At 34.5% G+C, this 20189-nt stretch overlaps 1 long non-coding RNA gene across 2 annotated transcripts in view; it reads left to right on the forward strand.

Annotated features, from left to right (window-relative positions):
• The window catches only part of LOC122789931, a 609659-nt gene that overhangs the window by 338606 nt on the left and 250864 nt on the right, over positions 1-20189 (forward strand). The window lies entirely within an intron of this gene.

Raw genomic sequence — 20189 nt, forward strand, 5'->3', positions numbered from 1 at the left:
CAAGGATAAAGGTTAGTCTCCTCCGGGTCAGGTTAAAGCTCACTCGACTAGGTCCATGGCTACTTCTGCAGCCTTTTGGTCTAGAGTATCATTAGATGACATTTGTTCTGCGGCTTCTTGGTCCTCATCTCTCATACCTTTATTTCTCACTATAAACTGGATTTGATTTCTCGATGGAGAGCATCCTTTGGTTCCATGGTGCGCCAGAATATTCTTCCATGAGGACCACCCAGGTATTTAGTAGCTGAGGACTCTGTCCCACAGGTTGAAGATCAAATGAAGCAAACTACTTCAGATAAAGAAGTTATGTACACATCATAACGTTCCATCTGAGTAGTTCTACTTCATTTGTCTTCAACCATCCCGTCCTCCTTTCTCCTGGCATTACCATATGGACAGCATTATAGCTGGGTTTAGGTGTGTAAGGTGTTTTTTTGGGATCGGGTTGTTCAGTGCAAGGTGCAGCAAACAGCAAACTCTATCTGAGGGTTGGAAGGTAGTGGTGGTGTATTTATGGGTAAGGGGAGGAGCTTGGAGCACAAAGCAGATGACAGTGAAGTTGCTGGCTCGGATCCGATATGGAGCCGGTACCCACAGGTTGAAGACAAATAGAACTACTTAGCTGGAATGTTATGGTGAGTACATGACTTTTTTTCACACTATTAACACCATAATCATGAGGTATAGAAGTAAAAAGTGAGTCAACATCCAGTGTTACAAAGTAAGATTACCAATGATTTATGGCATACCGAAGCTATATGAGTGTCAGTAAACCCACCAATGAGGCCCATAGTTTTGGCTAGGGGGTGGGTCCCTGAACCATTATCCAAATATTTGGAAAAGCAATTAAGACCTGTTTTGGAAAGAGTAACTACTATTTTAAAGGACACTAACACCTTCCTGAAACAACTTTATGAATGGTCATCAGGTCAACTTTCTAAAGAGTCTTACTTTGTAACACTGGATGTTGACTCACTTTTTACTTCTATACCTCATGATTATGGCGTTAATAGTGTGAGTTTCTCTGACTACAGTATAGAAAAGATCAAGCTGATAAGTGAGCTATTGATGCTAGTGTTAACTAATATTTTTATATTTGACACCAAGCTGTATCGCCAAGTAAAAGGTGTAGCGATGGGCACAGCCATTGCTAACACATGCCAACATCGTGATGTATATGTGGGAAGAGAGAAATGTGTTATCTACATCCAACAGTTTGACAGTATATTAAATTTTATAAGCGTTTTGTGGATGACCTTTTTGTAATATGGGGAGGTAATGAGATTTTGGATTTCTTAACATATATAAACAACAGTACCCTAATTCTTGAAATTTAAACATAAAGCTTCATGTCACCATATTGCATTTCTAGATGTTTTACTAACGAAGAATGAAAATGGGGAAATACAAACAGAAATGTATAAGAAAATGTCAAACAAAATAATTATTTGCACCACAGTAGCACACACTCTCCTTTTACGTTTAGTAATATTAGAAATCAGATGCAATGAGTGGCAAGGTTGAATACAACTAAGGACAAATGAGATTATCAGACTGTGTGGGCACAGACTTTGTTGATAGAGGGTACTCGAAAAGAGATGCATGTAAAACATGTAATGAGGTTAAGCAACAATGTTTGAGTAGACATTCAGCCTTATTTTAAAATGTCTAATATGAGTGCACAACCTAAAGTAAATGAGACAAGATGCATGTTAACATATAATAGGAATACTGAGGCAGTCAAGAATATAATCAGAAAGCACTGGACAATTCTGCAGGATGTTCAAGGGTTAAAGGAAATTGTTGTAAATCCCCCTTTGTTTGGGTATAAGCGCAACTGCACATTGAAACAAACATTGTGTTATAAGGAGCAAGCAAGGAGTTGTTTAGTGAAATAGGCAATAAGCATGGCACTTTTAGATGTAATAATTGCGTTTATTGTAAATATTTATATATAGATAAATCAATAAGACATCCAGTGACAGGGAAAGATTTTGTTCTACATGCATATGGGAACTGTAATACAAGTAATTTAGTTAACTTGGCCAAGTGTGAATTATGATAGCTTTTATATAGGCATGACAAACAGGAAGTTTAAGGAACGTATAGCTGGTCACTTTAGTGAAATTAAACGTAAATTGACCACCAACGCACATAGCAAACATATTTTAGAAAAAGGTGAGCAACATAGTTTTAAATTTATAATTTTAAAAGTAATGTATATACCCCTGAGGGAGGTGACATGAAATTAACAGAAAATGAAGAAATGAAATGGGTACTACGTATGAGAGCTAACATACCACCTGGCTTGAATGATCATTTCACTTAAAAGCCCTGTTTGAAAGTGTTACATTAGAAGGCTTAACTTATGTGACTGTAATTATTTAAGCTGTGATTGTAATTTATTGATTCATGTTCGCCTGAGGAAGCCTTGATGGTGAAAGTTTTGACTTTTGTCAGAAGTTTTAACTTGCGATTTTTAAATAAAATTTACTGTGTTTCCAGTACCTCTTTTCCTGGATTTCGTTTGTCTACTGAGGGCGGGTCAACAACCAACTTACTGACTTTTTTTTTTTGGAGAAGTAGTGAATGTAGTAATGGAGCTAAAGCTGGAACTGAGATCTTTAGAAAAAGGTAGGAGCAAACTACACAGGAAAAAATGGAAATTGTGGGAACAATACCTACAGGGGAGGAATGAAATTTAAAAGAAGGCAAGACTTAAATGAACTTTGTAATGTTTGACTGAAAATGATTGGGTAGCTTATAAGTGATGTATAATGTTTGCAACTGGGAGTGTCAGTATGGTGGTTTACTATCATATAACCAACGTTCACATACCTGGCAGTCCATTGATAGTCAGTTGTAATGTCAAAAACAAACAATTCTGCACTCCAAACATACCGAAAAATAAAAACCGCCATGCACTGACATTCGAACTACTGAACGTCGGACATGTGAATACGCCATTCACCGATGACGACAATGATGTTGCGACGGTGATCTTAGTCCCAGGGAAAACGTCGTACATATAGTGCGGAAGTAAAAGACAACACGATTAGAGAGTCACCGATAATGCAGAGTGTAATTTAAAGTGAATATATCGCTGCAGAGTTGAATTTCCTAACAGGAAAGTATCCGTAATTTGTGATAGCAAGGACTTTACATTGCAAGTTTGGACTGGTGAGTAAACTTGTCATAGGAGTACGTAGTAGTGTAACATAAATAACATTATATGTAAAAAAAAGTATGTTATATAATGTCAGTACAGCTAATATCGAACAATATCATATGTATACATATCTGTGTAAGTGTTATATGATCATTTAAAGATAAGTTATACAAGTAGTGATCTATATTGTTTATATAAACAGTGGGAAACCCTATTCGGTAATGTTTTGACCAATTCGAAATACATGGTAATGATATTCGGAGTTGTTGATTATTGCAGTCGGTATTTGCTAGTTTCAGAACACACATGTAAATTCTTATAGAATGTGCTGTAATAGTGTGGATAGTCATGTGTAAGGTACTTATAAAGTATTAAGACACTTCCTTTGGTTATAAGCATTAAGTCATTACTTGACTGAATCCTTAATATAGTAGTCATTTATAGTTATAAAACTGTAGAATGCACTATTGAAAAGAATACAGCTGGATGCTGCTTACCTGCGTAGCAATACAGTATAGTTGCATAGTATTGAACGTACCTTATACTAACATGTTTTAGTTTGTAGGATACATATATTGCTGTAAGTGTCAATTATGACAGTGTTATCAATATTTTGAAAAGTAAACAGTGTATGGAGTGCATTTTACAATGTGTCTACATGTAAGACATGACACTACTTGGCAACGCCTTGTAAAACCTATGTCATGGTTTGTATCTGTGTAAGTTAGTATACATAGACATGATACAGGCTTGTATTACACAGCATGAATGCCATTCATTTGTAGTAATATAGTTACTGTTGTTGATTTCTAGGTGAGCTAAGGTACTATGTCTGACCAACCGGTAGCGAGTTGTCCTGGTGTTATTGGTTCCTTATATGGCACCATTACCAACCAAAAAGGTCGACCAATTCTCTGTATTGATGGTTATCAGTATTACTTGGAAAAGAGTAACCCTGAGAAGAAGTACTGGTGTTGCACTCAGAAGGCAAAGCAGAGATGCAAGGGCCGTTGTATAACAGAGAAGTGTGCTGATGATGAGAGGCTACTTAAAAGTATTGGTCATTTTCACGCACCGGATGTGGTCCGGGTAGAGCAGAGTAGGGTTACGTGCAGCAATTGAGGCGTGCTGAACAGACTCGTGAGGATCCTGCAGAATTGTTTCTGAGGTTCTGGCAACCACGTCCACTGACGTAGTGACCACCATGAGTAATACTGCTGCCCTGAAGCAGAGTGTGCGTAGGTTAAGGCGTAGGAATAGCATGAATCCCAGCTTACAGTTAGCAAGTGTGAAGGATTTAAGGCCAGAGATTATACCATTGAAGCAGGGTCAGTTCATCATTAAACACAGTGCACTCCAGAGCCATAACAATGATGTTGTCATTCTTACTACAGAGAGTAATCTAGGCCCTCTCTGCTGTTCGGAATACATCCTTGTTGATGGTACATTTCCAATTAGCACTAGGGAGTGTAAACAAATATACTCTGTTCATTGTAGCTTGGATGGTTCTAGCAACAACAAGGTAGTACCCGTAGTATATGCCATCTTACCGTCTAAATGCGAGGAATGCTATGATCAATTCTGGAACACATTGATGACTTTATGTGGGGACTTCCATCTTAATTTACAACCAATGATGGTACTAAGTGACTTTGAAAAGGGGGCTGTAAATAGCATTGTGAAGCATCTACCTAATAGTACAGCAAAGGAATGCTGGTTTCATTTGTGCCAAATTATATGGAGGCAGATCCAGAAGCTTAACTTGACACAGGTATATGGTACGGATACACAATTCGCACTGTTATGTAAACAGGTGCCTTCACTTGCTTTTATATGCACAGAACATATTATGGACACTTTCAGTTCAATTGAGGAGGCATTAGGAGAAAGGGGTGCTCTTTTATGTGAGTTCTTTAAAAATAACTACATTTTAGGGAGGCCACGACGTTATGGCATGAGGGGTTCCACCTCAGAGAGACAACCACCACTATTTGATGTCCCTTTTTGGAATCGGTCTCAAACATGTACCATGGGCTACCCTAGGAGCCAGAACGCAGTGAAAGGATGGCACCGTAGGCTGAGGTCTCTATTGGGTAAAAAGAAACTTTACATCACTGATGTTACATGCCATTAGTTTAGAGCAAAACCATTTGGAGGATGTAAGACAGAGGTTCCTGTGTTGTGTGCCTGCATCTCCAAAGAAACGTAGGCTTTGTGATAAGGAGTATATGATACAATGTCTGCTTGCTAAACGTGATGACATGACGCCATTAGGATTTGTACAATTAATGGCACACCATTGCTCAGTCTGATATGTCTGCAATAACATTATACATTATGTGTGTGATAATTATATGGCATTATAGGACACTTTTGGAAACTTTCATTGCAGTAGGTTTATTGGGATGTGTACTTTGTATTCACTATCATAGAGTAATTAATCTAGGTGGAAATTGATATTGTAGCACGGGTATGTCTCTGCTGTGCAATTATTGTGTAGTCAGCATTAGAAAGCAATTCATCTTGATGGAAACCGCTATTGTCACACAGGGAATATGTTTGCTTTGGATGTACTGTTTATGCAACATTCTAAAGCAAGTCATCTTGATGGATATCGCTGTTGTGGCACTAGGAATGTGTTTGCTTTGGAATTACTGTTTATGCAATATTTTAAAGCAAGTCATCTTGATGGATATCGCTGTTGTGGCACTGGGAATATGTTTGCTGTGGATTTACTGTTTATGCAATATTGTCAAACAAGTCATCTTGATGGATATCGCTGTTCTGGCACTGGGAATGTGTTTGCTTTGGAATTACTGTGAAAGTATACAAGTGTACTGGTATTTTAAAACGGATCACTTATTTTCGGTGATTTGCCGTAAATCGAATGGAAATGTCGCGATTCAATATTTTCGACATTTAACCATGCTTTACGGCCATAATGTTAATCAGAATCATTCAATTTCGATCTATAAATTCGAAATATAATACACTTTTTGTTTTAAATTTCGATTTTATGATAGTAAACCCAGTATGGTTTGTGATGTAAAATGCTTGTAATTAGGATTGTGTTAAAGTTCGTTTTCATTTATATAAACATATGCTTATGTTCTTGTTTAAAACGGGGTAGGAATTGAATATTTTTTATAATGTTGCTTAGGTTATATGATATATAGCAATATATGTGAAGTGTAATGTAAAATTTTACTTGTACAGTTTGATTACTTTTATATAAATGTAAATGTGGCTATGTCACAAATGATAATTCAATAAAGGTGTTTAAAAATATTATGCTTTCATGAATGAAAAGTAAGCCCAGAGATTTTTCAACAAATTATTTAAATGTGGGGTCATGGAAAAGTGGATCTTGACTGTTTTTGTCTCAACAGTCAACTCCAGACTTTGTTCCCTGATGTCCCACAAGGTAGTCTGGTAGGCAAATCCCATCTGTTTTCAGGAGAACCAAACACTGATATCTGCTATCCCTCCTCTTCTCTCAATTAGGAAGAATTCTCTTTAAAGTGAAAAAGGATAAGGTCTTAAAGTTTTAGTAGTTCTGCGTACCTCTCGTGTTTCATTTATTTTGGCTTTGTTTACTGGGAAAGCTTGACAGGTTTAACTAAACCCCTTTCCAGCTGAGGTTCAGAGAGAAAACTACTTCAAATTTTTTTATAAAGAAATTGTCAACATTTTACATACTGACAATTTGGAAATGGTGTACAGGTATTAAGAGGACATTATATTTTAATCAGTGTACATACATTTGCAAAGTACATGAATATTTAAGCAGTGTGTATGTTTACAAAGCATATCACATTATAATGTATGTTTGTATATGTATTTGTGGGTATAGATATGTATGATTTTATATATATATATATATATATATATATATATGTTTAAACGTGTGTATGTGTGTATATGTGTATATATATATATATATATATATATATATATATACATACATACACACACATTTATATAGATATTTGTGTAATATATTTGAGAGAGAGTGAGCAAGATGGAACATTCCATATCTTAGATGAGATGACCTTGAGTTAAAGGTAGTCCTAATGTAGATTCTTTTCCATTTAATAGTGTAGGGAGGTGCATAGGGTGTAAACCTACATTTTTTCCCCAGGAATAAGTGATAACAGGTTTATTAGAGGCATGATTTGAGTGGGTTAGTATTTAGAGCCCTACTCTAAAGAGAGAGAGAGCGCAAGATAACAGGTGTTACAGTTTTGCCTGATGTGTTGGAGAGATTTAACAACTGTGTGTACAGAATTGATGAAAGGAAGTGGGTAGTTCATAAGGTAGTTGTGTTAGTGCCTTGTTGATGAGATTATGCAATCTTAAGTATATTAGTGGGTAGAATTTAGGAAGAGTTGTGCAAGAATTATCACTGATATTCATGATAAATCATACTGAATCATACTAATTTATCAACGTATCTTTTTATAGGTATAACACATTTGAACTATTTTGTGACCTTCCTGGGTGAACCAGTTAGTAAGTGTCCCACACTTTGCCCGTTTGTTCTACACACTGATGGGCAGTGATCCACATTTTGGAGATGGATGGTTGAGAGCTATGTAGTCCTGTCCTGTCTCTGGCAACATTGGTTTTCACTAAAGCTTGGGTGTATTTTCTCTCCCAAAATGGCATTTGCACAAATTAACTCAGTAGAACAAATTCCTGTATCCCAGTCTCAAACGGTGACTATAATTTTGCTGGTTAGTAGCTGTTTTTTTTTCTCCACAGGTGCTAAATAGACTTTTCTCCACACATACTATAAATTGTTTGAAAGAAGCTCAAAACTTCTTGTAAGAAAATTTTACATGTAAAAGTTGAAGCTTATGTGATGAATGACACAAAGGTTAGGTTTTTTCCACTGTCGCATACCATAGTTTTTAGATTATTTAAATCACTTATGTGATTTCATAATTATGGCTGTTTTTTTTTAGTTTGGTTTTAAAACAATAAGTCAGTTATAAAACAAATAACTATTTACATAGGTCCACAGCTGATCAAAACATGAGTTATACATCAGCAATTAATATTGTTCAAGCAAGTATTTAAGTTTAAGCCAAGATTTATATGAATGTGTGTAGTATTAGAAGTTCTCATCTTTTATGTTATGAAATTCACTACTGAAAACTATTTTTGCCATACTTTAATAAATTCAGCACTAGAGGGGGTAACTTCACTTTTCCAATTTTTAGTAATTGCTTTTCTGGCTGTTGCAAGAATAGACCAAAGTAGAGGCAGTTGGGCTTTTCTCATGAATCAGAGCATTAAATAAAATGAAAGATTTAGAAATATTACATCTATCTGACCATAGAGCTTGTATAAAGTTATTAATTTCTTCCCAAAAAGGGAAGATGACTTCACATTCATATACCATATGCATCCAATCAACTTTTATTTCAGTATCACATCTCCAGCATTTAATTCTATTTGATTTTTACATAATTATAATTTTGTTAGACATGACAAAAGCTGTATGTAAAACAATTTCCAAGTGAAAAATTTCCAGTATAGTGAAGATGTTGTTTTCATATCAATTTCTTGTATTCTTCATAGAAGTCTTTATTAATTTGAGTAGTTCCAATAGTTGTTTAAATGTTAAATCTAACTTGAGAATTTTATAAATTTGTGACAAATGATTTATTTTTTCATTGCATTACTACTGATTTATTAGGAATCCCAATAATTTTGGGAACAATTTCTTATCTAAGTTAAATATCTTATTTACCTGTGTGTTTGCAAAGCCTCTGAATATTGGTAAAATTAACCAGTTCTCAGAATCTTGTATTTGGACCTTACATTTTCAATAGTATGTGTGATGTGTATATATATGTATATATGTATGTGTGTGTATATATATATATATATATATATATATATATATATATATATACATATACATATACACACACACACGCACACCAGTGCCATTTAGGAATTTATTAAATTACTTGTTTCAATGCTAGCATTTTGTTTAACTTATAAGATTCTAAGCAGTCATTTGTATATGCAAAGTGTAACATAGACAATACTAAATATTTAATACAATGGTTAAAATATGTGAACTTTTGGAAAGAAGGAATGTTCAAATAGAAAATTTGAGAAGAGGTTGTGATACCATTTACACAAAAAATCTTTTAATAACCAGATAAAACTATTTGGTACGATTTGTTTGACTGGTTGTGATACATTTATTATTTACTACTAATAATTCTTGATGTATTTGTTTCCATTCTGAATCAGAACATTAATTTTTTCACAATGCTATAACTAATTGTGGAAGTAGCATACAACGGAATATCAGGGAATCCTGTTCCACAATTATCCTAACCTTTTCTGTGCCAGTCAAAAGAAACTCTTCATTTATTAGGATACTGAAAAAAAATTAAGTAGAATATTTTTCATTAATTTTTTTGGTGGAAATGGCACTAAAGATTGCAAGACAAATGTTTTAAGGAGAATCAGCATCTTAATAAGCTTTAATTGTTCTGTCATGGCAAAGAAGAAGAATTTGTTTTAATTTGTGACCAAGCTTGTTTTTTATCAACAACCTGTTGAGGCTGTATATTTCTTTACTATTAGACATAATGGTTATACCAAGGTGTTTCATTTGATTGCTATTCCAATTTAAGTTAGAATATTTTTGTATGATTTTTTTTAAATGTTTTATTAATGTGCTTGTTTTATTATGAGTAAATCTTAAGGTTGAGATTTATTCAGACTGACTCATAGAACTAATTATGTTTTAGTAAATTTTCTATATTTTCTGTTAGTAAAATATCATTGGCAAAAAGAGTTGAATCTTTAGTTTGACATTTTCTTTTATTTTGATAGCATTAAATGTTCTTATTGGATCTAATGCTATTAGCAAAGGGTTATGTAGCTAATGTAATGCAAAAGTAAACATGATAATGGACAGTTTGGTTTTATGCCCTTTTGTAATTTAAAGGAATTAGAAAATAACCTATTTTAACATAAGCACAAGAGTTATTGTATAACTTAGAAATTAATGCATTTAGCTCAGGTGAGAAAGTATACTCAGTTTTAAATGGGTACAACCAGTTAATACTGATGCAAAGTTATTTTTATTTGCATAGTCTATTTATGTATTCTTATTATATTATCCTGTACTTATCTATTTAAAATAAACCCAGTTTGATAATTTTGTTTAGGTATAAGTAGATTAATTCTGTTAGCTAAAATGAGCATGAACATGTTATAGTCCGCATTTAAAAGTGAAATGGATCTCTATGATGAACACTTTGTAGATCCTTATCTTGTTTTAAAATAGTTGATATAAGGGAATATTTCCATGATGGTGGGACTTCAGCATTTGTTTCTATTTTTGTATAGACCTTATCGAACTTTTAACTGCATCACTGGATAGTATTTTATACAGTTCTAGTATAAGACCATCTAAGCCCGGGCCTTATTATTTTTTAACTGCTTTATTTGATCTTTTATTTCTGTTAGTGAATGGTCTATCGACTTTATTTGTTCACTTGTTTATTTATATTTTCCATTAGAAAAGATTCAACTATATTATCCTTATCTGTTATTTATATTTTCATAAACTATTTTTAAGCCTTCAAGGATACCTTTAATATCTGTTCTACTTTTTTTTTTACTCATATGTATTATACTTTGATATTATTTAGTTTATTCATTTTCTTTGATCTAAGAACAGGTTTATGCAGGCTTAAATTGTTTATTGAATATGCCTGGTTTGATTTTCCAGATTTACTGAAACTTTGATTTAGAATTTCAACATGTTTTATATTTAACTTTTTTAAGTTCAGACTGACTGTCATTTGGTTTTAGATTTAACTTTAGTGCGTCTATTTTGGCTTGGAGTATATTCAATTCTTTGTCCCATTCTCTTGTTTTACTAATATACCAGCTTGTAAGGCTTCCATTTAAGTAAGCCTTTAGTGAATCCCACAGAACAATGTCAGTTACTTAATTCATGTTTATTTCAAGGAAATTTTTGATGTCTTGAAAAGATTAATAATGTGCACTGGTACTCTCCTGTGATGTATTAGATTGTCAGTTTTTCAAATAATACAAAAGGTTATAGCATTAAGGTCTGATAATGGACATGAAACTATTGAAACTTCTGATATGTGGTAGCAGATTTAGACAAAAATGTCAGTAGTTGTAGCAGATTGAGACAAAAATGTCAGTTTCAGAGAAAAAGAAAGGTGAATACTCCACGACAGTCGTAGCAAACCAGATGATAATCACTTCAAATAACTATAAATCCACAACTGCATTGAAGAAACAACTTCTTTATTCAGCAAAGTAAGCACTTTCATGTCTCCCTGGATGCTTCATCAGACTTAGGGAGACGTGAAAGCGCTTACTTTGCTGAATAAAGAAATTGTTTCTCCAAATGCAGTTGTGGATTTATAGTTATTTGAAGTGATTATCTGGTTTGCTTTGATTGTCATGGAGTATTCACCTTTCTTTTTTTCTGAATCTGGTACAGTAACTTTGTCTGGTGATACCCTACCCCTTGGTGTTTTATTTTTGGACATTACAAAAATGTCAGTATTTATGTTCCATATGTATATAAATAATGAGGGGCAGCCACGGTGGTGCAGCGGTTAGCATTGCCACCTCACAACAAGAGGTTCTCCGTTTCGATCCTCGGCTGGAGTGCCTTCTGTGCGGAGTTTCCATGTCCTCCCTGTGGTCAAATGGGTTTCCTCCAGGTGCTCCGCTTTCCTCCCACATCCCAAAAGCATGCTGTAGGTGGATTAACCACACTAAATTAGCCCTAGGCGTGAGTGTGTGCCTTCTGTGGAAGGTTGGGCGCCAGGCTGGCAATTCGACACCATAAAACTCCACTGCCAATCATGAGCGGACAGGTGATCTGCTGTGGTGACCCCTAACCGGGAAAAGCCCGAAGATGTATATAAATAATGGGTAAATTGAATTGTTTGTTTTCCTTAGCACATGTATATCATTTAAATTCATTAGATTTACAAAATTTAAGTGTTTAGCTGAAGATGTGATTCTCAGCTTTCTGTCTCTAGTGGAATCTTTGTCTGAATTAAAATCAGCAACTGTTATGACTTCACCTTTCATGTAACAATATAGCGCCTAATTTTGCTTCTTTAGCTCCAACCCCTGGAATTCAATAAGAGTTTGCCACTGTATATAGCTTTCTGTTCTGCTCAATTATAACAGTGCTTAACATACCATTTTTATCAACATGGGTGCCTCTTACTTTAGGCACTACTGGTGAGTTCTTTCATAAAATAAGTGTGCCTCTTTTAGCTCAAAAGCCAGAACCTGCTACAACCAAATAATTTTTTAATGACTTATACACCTTAAGTACGTGTTTCCTATAGAAATACTATTTGAACTTTATGTATTTGCAAGTATTTGAACAGACTCACCCTCTTTACTGGATTATTCAGACTATTAATATTAATAGATATGCATTTAAAATCAGACATTTATATGACAAAAAAAAAGTATAACAAAATCACATTTATGTACAGAACTTATATACTTTATAACAATATGAAATCTTCGGCTACAGACAAAACGTTTTAATGATATAACCCTAAAACATTCCACTGTGAAATATAATGTATTTGTTGAAAAAAGATAAACTACCTCTCATACTCTCCATTTGACTAAGAAGGCTTAGCTCATGCTTCCGATACATATTAATGTCTCACATTTTTAGTACGCATCATCTTAAAGCCCGTCAGTGAGTTATGAATAAGAAAAGCTAAACGTGTTCAGAATATTTCTTATAGGTTGACCAAACTAAATTTCTCTACAATCATCTTTCCCTATACCTTACATCATCTCCCTAGTCTACTATAGGGAGGAAGTTAGTTTTCATATTTGTTAATTTGTAGGTCAGATGGTTTTATATTTTTTCTATTTTATTTAATGTGTGTAAAGTTGTGCATACTATTATAAGCTCATAAATTAGTACCAGGCTAACTGTCCTTGTGGGCCATTCCAAGCCCAGCCATTTACTTCATGTGAGAATCAAACCATGCACCTCGTGCCTGTAGGGTACCTTAATCACAATGCCAACCTTCCACCCTTGTAGACATATTTTATATTCTTTAACTATATCCACATTTGCTGATTCTGATCTCTTCCTATTTCCTATTGTAGCCCATGTCTTGTAGTGTTATATTCCTAGGTTTTATATTTTAGCTATAATCCTAGTGTAGACTGTCGTATAACAGAATATTTGGTACTTGCGGGTTATCGCGACCACAATTTCTGACGTGCTGGACTTTCTTGTCTTTTACTCAAACAGTAACAAGGGAGTGTAATCATGAAGGGTAGACTTTGAAAAACTCTTCTGGGATGTTGGTGGTGGCTTTGTGAAATCAGTAAGGGTTCAAATTTGAGGATTTGTGGCTAGCGTGTTTGAAAGACGTCAAGCATTGAATTCAGCGAGCGATCACAGTGACTGCCGGTATATATGTACGTTGGCCTGAAAGGAGTGTGGGTAGTCATAGCGTATGATGTTACACACACTCACACTTCCAATGGATTAGCTGCTTTCGAGCATGCTAGCCACAAATCCTAACATGTGCAAACCCTTACTCGTGTTTTGCAAACCCACCACCAAGATTGTGTTTTAACGGTCTACCCTTCCCGATTACTTTGTAAGGAGTTTAGACAGGGTACTGCTTTGCTTTTCTTTCCTGATGCTTTCTGTTCTCAAGGCAGTAAAGGCTGAGAAAAAGGAACGTTTTTAAGTGAAATGGGGGGGGGGGGGTGTCCTTAACTGACATCTTGAAATGCTGGCAGTAAATGGGGAAACCTATTTTTCAAACCTTATTTTTTCAGCCGTTGAAGTGAGAAACCTTCCTAAAAACAAGAACACATTAAAGGCAACATGTCTGTGAGGTTTTGTCATACTTCATTAGTCCCAATTGACACAAGGAGAAGCAACCAGCATTAGCTCGAAAATGTGGTTGCGATAACACAAGTACCAGATATTTATATTTACCTTTATATATTTGATGCTCTTTAATCTAGTACTACTATTGGAATCAGCCCTATTTTTTTTCCTTAAATGTTATGTAATATGACCTAATAGTATCTGAACAAACTTCTTAAAAATATTCCCTTTTAAGATTCAAACTTTCCGTAATTGTTCTGAGATATAAATTTTTTTTTATCATTAAATAGAGAGAATAACAGAGAAGCACAATCCTTATTTTATCAGAAGTGTCATTGTATAGGCAAGTATATAAATTATCCTTTTAGTATACTGCAAACATTCCCAACTATTTAATAACTGACGGTGGTTTAGAGTGCAGTTCCTCATCTTTTGCTTATTTAACTTTTATTTATTGACATATTGGTATAAAATTAAAAAATATTATGATCATTTACATTTAGACAGGAAGAAACAACTTGGACAGTTCTTAGAATTTTAGAACTCCCGCGGCATTGCAGAAGTAATCCTGATTCTAATTAAGCTGCTTTAAGCTGGTCCTCATGAAAAGGGCTTGCAAATGAACAGTTTACCATCTACAGTTCACACACACTGACAAGCGAATCCAAGCCACCTCTTCTTTATGCATCAATCCCTCAAACCTTTCTGAACCACTAAAAACCAACAAAAACATTTCAAAGTATGTTAACCACTAAAAGGCTATTGCATTTAGAGAAGTCATTGATTCATTAAGTAGAAGTTGTATGAGATGTTCAATATAAAGCAGACTATCATTTTTCTTTAAGGTACATAGTATATAAACTTGCATTAAAAGAATGACCATTATGTGTGATCCAGGTTTAACTTGCAAGAATTTAAATATTACTCAAATTATTTGATAACATTCCAGTAATAGCTTCTATATATGTAATAAACTACATTTTTATATTTTGTTATATCTTTCCTGGGTGCTATTGCACGTCAAGTATAGTATCAGTTGCAAGCATTCAGAATTGTGTAATAGACAGTGGTATAGAATGCACTTCACTGTCTTTTGCTTATTATCTAACTTGTATTCTTTGACATCTTAGCATATTATCCAAAATATTAAGATTTACTTTTAGACAGGAAGAAGTATCCTGGACAGTTCTTAAAATTTTCAGAACTCCTGCAGCATCACAAAAGTGCTCAATCACAAACGTGCTCATGACTCTTAAGTTGTCTCGAGCTGGTTTTCATGATAAGGGCTTGAAAATGAAAAATCCATCAGTTGCAATTCACATGAAAATGTTCATAAGTGAATCCAAGCCACTTCCATACCACACATCAATCCCTCAAACCCTCCAAACTACAAAAAAAAAAAAAAAACATATCAAAGTATCCCAACTACTAAAAAGTAATTGCAATCAAACAACATTTTGATTCAGCAAGCACTATTTCTAAGATACTTAATAAAAAGCAGACTGTCATTTTTAAAGGAGGAGCATATAAACTTGTATTAAAAGAATGACAGTTGTGTGATCCAGGTTTAAGCTGTAAAATTGAGTGTGTTCCTATAATTATTTGATATAATTCCAATACTAACTTTTATATACAGTGGATATAAAAAGTGTACATACCTCTGTTAAAATGCCAGTTTTTTTTTGTGATATAAAAAATTAGACCACAATAAATCACTTCAAAACTTTTCCCACCTTTAATGTGACCTATAACCTGTACAATTCAATTGAAAAACGAGTTTTTTTAGGGGAAAAAATATTAAAAAGTACAATACACACTGGTTGCATAAGTGTGCACACCCTTAAACTAATACTTTGTTGTGTGCGCACACCCTTAAACTAATATTTAGAAACATCTTTTGATTTAATTACAGCATTCAGTCTTCAGTAGGAGTCTATCAGCATGGCACATCTTGACTTGGCAATATTCACCCACTCTTCCTTGCAAAAGCGCTCCAAATCTGTCAGATTGCGAGAGCATCTCTTTTACACAGCCCTCTTCAGGTCACCCCACAGATTTTCTATTGGATTTAGGTCTGGGCTCTGGCTGGGCCATTCCAAAACTTTTTCTTTTGGCAAAACCATTCTTTTGCTGATTTGGTTGTATGCTTGGTGTCACTTTGGTGAGGGTGTGTGTTGTTTAAAGATAAGAGCTTTCTAGCAGATGCCTGAAGGTTATGGGCTAAAAGTGACTGGTATTTGGAACTGTTCATAATTCCTTCCACCTTGACTAAAGCCCCACTTCCAGTTGAAAAAAGCAACCCCAAAGCATGATACTGCCACCACCATGCTTCACTGTGTGGATGGTGTTCTTTTGGTGATGCAAGTGTTTTTGCACCAAATGTACCTTTTGGAATTGTGGCCAAAAAGTTCAACCTTGGTCTCATCAGACCATAACACATTCTCTCACATGCTTTTGGGAGACTTGAGGTATTATTCTGCAAATTTTAGCCAGGCCTGGATGTTTTTCTGTGCAAGAAAGGGCTTCTATCTTGCAACCCTACCTCATAGTCTAGATATATGGGGGATACGAGAGATTGTTGTCACATGTAGTACACAAGCAGTACTTGCCAGAAATTCCTGCAGCTCCTTCAGTGTTACTGTAGATCTCTTGGTAGCCTCCCTGACCAGTTTTTATCTGGTCTTTTTATCAATTTTGGAGGGACATCCAGTTCTTTGCAACATCACTGTTGTCCCATATTTTGTCCATTTCGATGACCACCTTCACTGTGTTCCATGGTATATCCAATGCTGTAGAAAAATTTTTGTACCCTTCTCTTGACTGATACCTTTCAACAGTGAGATCCCTTTGATGTTTTGTAAGCACTCTGCTAACCATGGCTTTTGCTGTAGCAGGCAACTAAGTAAATGTCAGGAAAATCCTACTAGGACAGCTGAACTTTATTTGGGGTTAATCAGAATCTCTCTAATTGATGGTAGATGTGTACCCATGAAGACTGAATGTGCTTCAAAAGGTGCTTCAACAAAGTATTGGTTTAAGGGTGTGCGCACACAACAAAGTATTAATTTAAGGGTGTGCACACTTATGCAACCAGCATATTGAAGTTTTTTATTTTTTATATTTTTCCCCTAACAGATTTGTTTTTCAATTGAATTGTACAGGTTATAGGTCACATTAAAGGTGGGACAATTTTTGAAATGATTTATTGTGGTCTAATTTTTTTATATCACGAAAACCTTGCATTTTAACAGGGGTATGTACACTTTTTATATCCGCTGTATGTAAAAATCTATATTTTTTTATACTTTGTTTATAATATGGCATGTCTTTTCTGGGTGCTATTGCATGTCAAGTATACTGTCCGTAGCACACTACTGGACCATTTTTAAGAACCCAGAATGTAACTTAGCATGCCTCTTTTTGTGTCATTTGTTGCATTTTGTATTCTATTTAATAGTACATTACTCAACTATGCCAAGATATCAGTGCGCCACCTAACACAAGTTTCATAGTGATTAACTTTTACTAAGATGAATAGTTTAATCTTTTAATCTCTAACTGAAAAGTGGCTTTGATTTCATATATGGCTAAAAGAATCAAACCCAAATATTTTAAAAGGGGAACTAGTAACCATTTGAAGTAGGGAAAGAAAGAAATACACGATTTACCTTGTAAAAAAGTAAAGCAGCACTTGTTATGACTATTCAAGCACTGATTTAAATTAATAAGAATTCATAACAAGAAAATGCATTGGTTTTCATTTGTCCTTCATTTTACTTCTGTCTTTTATTAATCAACAACCATCTCTTGCATTTCTCTTCAAAAAACATGCAAGATATACTAGTCCAGTTCCTTTTTCTAGCATTTTATTTTTCTGTATAAAGTCCATTGCATCTTCCAAGGTGTTAAAAAAATCTTTCATTCTGGTGAATCCTTATTTTTTGCTGGAAGCAAGATTTTTGCTTTAATTTTTTTCTTTAAGCTTTTAGCAAAGTGACACACACTTTTCTCTTGGACATCACTAATGTAGAATAGTTATTGTCAAATCGTATATAATTTCCTTTAATTTTAACTGGATAATTAGTCCATGCAGCTTTTAAGACTAAATCCTTATCTTGACTTGAGAAAAATATTATCGCTGACTTGGTGAAATGTGTGTGTTGTTTAAAGATGAGTTAGAAAGTGATCTATGTGCCCTTTTGATGCCAAATGAAGATGCTTCAGGCAGGTTCAAAGTTTTAGGCAGCCAGGTAAAAAGGAATTGAATTATACTGTCTCCTTCCTGTTTTTTAGGAATCCCATAAATCCTGATGTTCCTTGTAGATCTGTTCTCTGTCTTCTATTTTATCATGGAATAATTTTTGTTTCAGAAGAAATTCAGTGGTGGTCTCATTTTCAAGTAGTCTTCCATCAAAATCGGACATTGCCTCTTTTTAATTATTTGTGATGATTTTTGTTTGAGGTTCACTTAGCACTTCAGCTTGTTTTTTTTTTTTACATTCCTCTTTGAAATTTATCTCTTTACAGATAGCTCACTGATGTTACTTAATATAGCCTGCATGTCTTTTTTCATAGTATTGTCCTATGCACTGGGTTTAGAGTGGCTCATTCTGAGAATTATTTCTAGTTTTCTTGACAAGAGAAAAACAGTTGAGGTTTAAACTTAATTTTTGTAGTAAGCCTTTCAGCAGATGTTCAACTATAAATCCATCAAGTTGTGAAATGTTCTATTTGAGTTTTTTTAATAGTAAAAATCCTGTCAGATATATTAAAATGAAGCAGAGCTAAAAACAGTGCTTTTAACTGCTCACCATTATGGCTACTCCCCATGGCTCATATTTTCATAACCTTTGCTTGACTATGAAATATTCCATTAATAGTTCATCCTTCTGTTTGTGTTCTTTGAAATTATGTCCTTTGAACAAGACCATAAATATGTTATTTCTTTCTTTGCAGTTTAACTTTATATTGAATTATAGCATTGTTTTGGGAGAGTTAAAATATTAGTCCTGGTAGGAGCTTTTCCTGGTTACTGTTTTTTTTTTTTGTTTTTTTTTTTTTTTTTGTGTATGGATTTTGGATTTACAGCTTTCTTAGACAAACCTTCCCCATTGTAAAAGGGTGTTAAAGTAAAAAAAATATCTTTCTTGTCAAAAGTAACTCACTGCAGTGATTCTTAAGCAGTTTATTCAGTTGCCACTATTCATTGAAACTGTCAAAATAAGCATTCCATTGCTATACTGGTATCACTAATAAATTCATAAAGCTTGGTTGTTTGTCTTTTAGAAGAGGTAAGAAAAAAGTCTAGACAACCAGTAAAATTAACTGATTGGCATTGTATTGTCCTATGACAAATACAATCAAGCTCTTCTAAAGGTATAATCTTCTATTATCCCTTGATCTGCAGCCACATCCGTGGCATGCATAAAACCACAAAACATGTTTTTTTTTTGTCTTTTGATCTATTTTAAAGCATCAAAATCACTCTAGGTGCTGCTTATAAACTTTGTTTTTCCACAAAATGGCTGAAACGGGGTCTGCCATGTTAGTGATTTTATTTAGTTACTTCTCGTCTCCAACTCAGAATCCATTTAAAATCCACTGTATATGAATCATGCTTGCCATTAGTAAGTAATGTCTTCATATTCCATTGAGATTCATTTGCAGCTGTGCAAGTCATCGGCATCTTGCACACTTTGTGTCGCAGGGGTACATGCATTTTTCCCCTTAAGACATCCTATACATTTTCTTAGAGCCTGTTTTAAGCTATGCCAAGCAGTTGTGTGGCTCCAGTCAAAGAAAGTAGCTGAACTGCAGGTTTTTCTTGGGATTTCTATTCCCTAGTAGTATTGACTGAACCTCCCACACACTTTTCCAGAGGAGTCGAAGCTACCTCTGCAATCAGCCATCAGTCAGCACTTAACCAGTTCTGCCACTCACTATTGTCTATAGAAATAGGAACATGAGTGTTTTGTTATGAATACTGGAGAACAAAAGTATATTACAATGACCATTCAGAAAGTACAACTATTCTTGATATTACATTGAGATTCTTTTGTACTGAGGCATATGTGCCTTCAAACATATTTTCCCACTTCTGTT

Source organism: Protopterus annectens, chromosome 15.part0 (assembly GCF_019279795.1).
Source record: "Protopterus annectens isolate FY-2018-M chromosome 15.part0, PAN1.0, whole genome shotgun sequence".
Classification (NCBI taxonomy): domain Eukaryota; kingdom Metazoa; phylum Chordata; order Ceratodontiformes; family Protopteridae; genus Protopterus; species Protopterus annectens.